At 47.3% G+C, this 4661-nt stretch overlaps 1 long non-coding RNA gene across 1 annotated transcript; it reads right to left on the reverse strand.

The window, feature by feature from the left end:
- Nucleotides 1-3273: 3273 nt before the first annotated feature.
- LOC125758521 (uncharacterized) lies at nucleotides 3274-4387 on the reverse strand. The gene is made up of 2 exons (XR_007416190.1): nucleotides 4234-4387; nucleotides 3274-3417 (listed from the first exon to the last, which is right to left on the reverse strand). It is a non-coding gene; the product is annotated as an uncharacterized LOC125758521 (long non-coding RNA).
- Nucleotides 4388-4661: the final 274 nt, after the last annotated feature.

Here is a 4661-nt window from a genome sequence, read left to right on the forward strand (position 1 = left end):
GGTCCTAAGATAGAACCTCGTGGAACGCCTTGCTTAAGTTCTGTTTCTGCTACCGCTAAGCTTTCGAGTTTAACATATTGTTTTCTATCAGATAAGCAATTCATAATAAGTTTAAGAGCAGCACCACGTAATCTGTAGTCAAATATTTTTTCTTCTAGAATGTCATGTTTTATGCTATCGAAAGCCTTCCTCAGGTCAAGGAACAGTCCAAGTGTATAATCTTTTTTCGAAATTATTTAGTATCTCTTTTACGTTTAATAGGGCTAATTCAGTGGACTTTCCTTTCTGGAAACCATACTGAGCAGTGTTTATTATTTGATACTTTGAAAGAAAGTTCCTTAGTCCACAATTTATCGCACTCTCAAATACCTTTGATAGCACTGGCAAAACAGAAATTGGCCTATAATTAGAAATGTCATTCAAGGCACCGCCTTTGTGCACAGGACATACACGCGCAATCTTGAGTTCAGAGCGGAAGATACCAGAAACGAACATGCAATTAATAATATGAGCCAAGGGCTTCGACATAAGGCCCGCAACGTGCTTCAAGGGCGCTGCGCTTAATTCATCAGCGCCTGTTGCGACATTGTTACGTAGTCTAATTATCGAGCTTTGTACCTCTGAAGGTGACACTGGACTTAGACTGATTGTGTTAGGCTGTCTTGTTCTACGGGTAATCCTTTCTTGCGTACAATGTCCTGAAGGAGGCACATAATCACCGGAATGGGCAAAATATTCGTTTATAGCTGTAATAGCTGCCACGTTGCTCATGTCTTGGGAGAAGGCCTTTACATTAATACGCATTTTACTTTCGGTAAATTGTCCCAGATTATTCACTTCGTTCCACAGTTTACGGGGATTATGATAAATTTTGGCGAAAAGGCTTTCATAATAAATCTTCTTAGCTTTGCGTATGTCGGCATTTAGCTTATTGTGATACGTTTTGAATTTTTTCAGCACCTCTAGGTCACGTGTTTGAACAAACTTATGATACATTTTGTCTTTTTTTGTTTTAATTCTTTTGTGAAGGTTCTTATTGATCCATGGTTCGCGAATTTCCTTTTTCTTTATTGTGTGTCACCATAGGAAAACTGTTATCATAAGATGCTTTGAGATAGCGCGAGAGAGCCCTATATGCTCGGTCTGAATCTTGCTCTGCGTTCACAAAAGACCAGTCCGTAAGGGCTACGTCTGAGTGACATTTTTCTAGAGTGAGTTGGTTTATGTCATGGTACGTTGTTTTTTAGATGCGAAGTATCTTATGGCGGAGTTTAATCCGGTGGTGGTGGTGGTGGTGTGCGGCGTGACCACCCTTACTGCGCATGAGCATACCCTCTCCACACGCCTCCTATCCAATCCCCCTCACCATCCCTCCTGTAGTCTTCCCCTCTCCACTCACCCTCCCCTCTCCCCTTTCTCTCTCCACTTCCCATCTCCCATACCCCTCTCCACTCCCCTCTCTCCCCTCCCCATTTCCACTCCCCTCTCCACTTCTCTTCTCCACTTTCCCCCTCTCCACTTCCCCTCTCCCCTCCTCCTTTCCACTCTTCCTCTGAAACGCGGGCTAGACATGCCCAAATTCTCTCCTGCGCAACGCCGCGATGAGCACCAGCGCATACGCGTCCCCTCCCCCTCTCTCTCCTCTCCTACGCTGCCCCCCTCTCGCACGCCTGTCGATAGCGTTGCCCGCTCGCCCTGTGAGAAATAACGGCCAGGCTAGAGGGATGACAAGACGCGCGTAGCGTTCCTCTTCGCGTTCCACGACGCGAGGTCGGTAGCATGCCCAACGAACACCAATGGAACGCGATCGTGCAAGTGCTCCGGCTTCGCATCGCCTCATGGTCCCCATTAGCGGGAAATGGTGAAATTTTCACTGTACCTAGGCGCATTCGTTGAAGTTGAAAAAAGAGCAAGAACATGTAAGTGGTCATAAGGTCGAGTGAAAATAAGCATGTAAAAGTCTTATTCGTCGGCGCGTTTGTGATACAGACGTTCAGGAGGGTGGCGCTGCGGTCCGTGATTCGGCTAGGTAGATCGATAGTGTTCACACAACAATAGGTGGACAGAATAGTTTCAAACTGCATAGTGGCAACGTCATCGCTTAGCATGTTGATGTCTACGTCACCCATCAGAAAAAATGGCACGCGGAACAAGTGAAGCTTAGATATAATGGTTTCAAAAGTAGCGAGAAAGTCAGACTTGCTGTTTGCGGGTGGCCGATAGACTGCAGTAACTATAACATTTGGTAACCGGATTGTAATACATTCAATGGTAGTGGTTACAAAAGTTAGCTCATGAATAATATCATGAGCAATACAGTCCTTCATATACAAAGCAACTCCTCCGCCACGACTACTACTCCTTGTAACACCATTGTATTTGTAAAACTGTAGTTGTGAAAGACTGTCATTAGGAGCCAGCCATGTCTCGGAAAGCAAAAGTACATCGAATTTTATAGCTAAGGAATCGAGAAACAAGCTGAGATCAGAAACTTTATTTTTAATACTGCGCACATTCAAATGTAAAGCACTGAAGTGTATTCCAATATGCGTGACCGCTTTGTTAAAACTGTCTGAATCATGGTATTGACAACTGTCAAATAACGCCATTTCGCAGCAGACTGTACCAATTCAGAGTGCCAATTTGATACCTAGCGGCACATCTTTTCCAAATCATCGCGTTCAGCAATTCTCAGCACCTCCATGATTCCGTTTTCGTGGCAAAAATTGTTCCATTGCGCATCCACACGTACTTCCATCCAACGTCACGCTTCTTAGCTATGGTAGCACCTAGGAGTTGTTTCCCAAGCTGGGTTAGGTTTTCATTGACAAATATAGGATCGGTTGACTGGAAACCAATTTTCTTAGCAGAAAGACGCGCCCTCTTGGCTTTAGCCTAGACGGCATTTCGTTTCTCCCGGTGAACAAATACTACAATGATATTCATCACATCCGGATGTTTTGTACCCATTCTGTGACAAACATCAATATCTGTGGAAGTGATGGGTTCCCCGACTGCCGAGCAAATTTTCTCTACTACTTCGGAAGGGTCACCTTCATTTGGCACGCCCTTGATTTCAAGGTTGTTTGCTCTGGTATACGCCTCCAAGTCCTCAACCTTCAAGCTTAATTTCTTTGTTTGCATCACAAGAATATCGTTTGCTTTTCGCGCATCTTCGAGTTCTTTTCGCAACGATCTTATCTCTTCGGCGAGTGGCTTAATGTCGTCACAGACTCCACTACGATAGTCCACACTTTTTTTAAAATCGCGAAGTTCCTTTCGTATCTCTCGCTGAAACACGTCTACTTTCTTATTCATCCTTCAACAAGACAACAGCAAGCCGACACAACGTAGGCAATGGTGCTTGGCAGCAGTGCTAGCAATAATAGAATTTAGGTGCAGTAGCGAAATTCTCACCTGCGTACAAAGAATACTTGTTAGCGACGTGAAGCTTGCGAGCACTGCTGCCAAACTACCGTCAGAGCGGAAGCTTATAAGGTGCACGTGTTCTGGGGACTCGTCACCCGCGCAGGCGCAATTCGTTCCGCAGCCACTTCTTGCCGATGGCGCAGAACTGCACTGTATGTCGTCACAAGGTGCGTCGATTAGGCTGTCCGAACCAGTGCTGTCGTCGGCAATGCTGCGTGCAATGTGCGGCGATAAGGATCCCAGGAATATGATGAGCTGCGTACAGAGAATACTTGTTAGCGACGTGAAGCTTGCCAGCACTGCTGCCAAACTGCCGTCAGAGCGGAAGTTTCCTGGCTTATAAGGTGCACGTGTTCTGGGGACTCGTCATCCACGCAGGCGCAATTCGTTCCGCAGCCACTTCTTGCCGATGGCGCAGAACTGCACTGTATGTCGTCACAAGGTACGTCGATTAGGCTGCCCGAACCAGTGCTCTCGTCGGCAATGCTGCGTGCAATGTGCGGCGATAAGGATCCCAGGAATATGATCAGCTGCGTACAGAGAATACTTGTTAGCGACGTGAAGCTTGCGAGCATTGCTGCCAAACTGCCGTCAGAGCGGAAGTATCCTGGCTTATAAGGTGCACGTGTTCTGGGGACTCGTCATCCGCGCAGGCGCAATTCGTTCCGCAGCCACTTCTTGCCGATGGCGCAGAACTGCACTGTATGTCGTACAAGGTACGTCGATTAGGCTGTCCGAACCAGTGCTCTCGTCGGCAATGCTGCGTGCAATGTGCGGCGATAAGGATCCCAGGAATATGATCACCTGCGTACAGAGAATACTTGTTAGCGACGTGAAGCTTGCGAGCATTGCTGCCAAACTGCCGTCAGAGGGGAAGTTTCCTGGCTTATAAGGTGCACGTGTTCTGGGGACTCGTCATCCGCGCAGGCGCAATTCGTTCCGCAGCCACTTCTTGCCGATGGCGCAGAACTACACTGTATGTCGTACAAGGTACGTCGATTAGGCTGTCCGAACCAGTGCTCTCGTCGGCAATGCTGCGTGCAATGTGCGGCGATAAGAATCCCAGGAATATGATGAGCTGCGTACTGAGAATACTTGTTAGCGACGTGAAGCTTGCGAGCATTGCTGCCAAACTGCTGTCAGAGCGGAAGTTTCCTGGCTTATAAGGTGCACGTGTTCTGGGGACTCGTCATCCGCGCAGGCGCAATTCGTTCCTCCGCCACTTCTTGCCG

Source organism: Rhipicephalus sanguineus, chromosome 5, assembly GCF_013339695.2.
Source record: "Rhipicephalus sanguineus isolate Rsan-2018 chromosome 5, BIME_Rsan_1.4, whole genome shotgun sequence".
Lineage (NCBI taxonomy): Eukaryota > Metazoa > Arthropoda > Arachnida > Ixodida > Ixodidae > Rhipicephalus > Rhipicephalus sanguineus.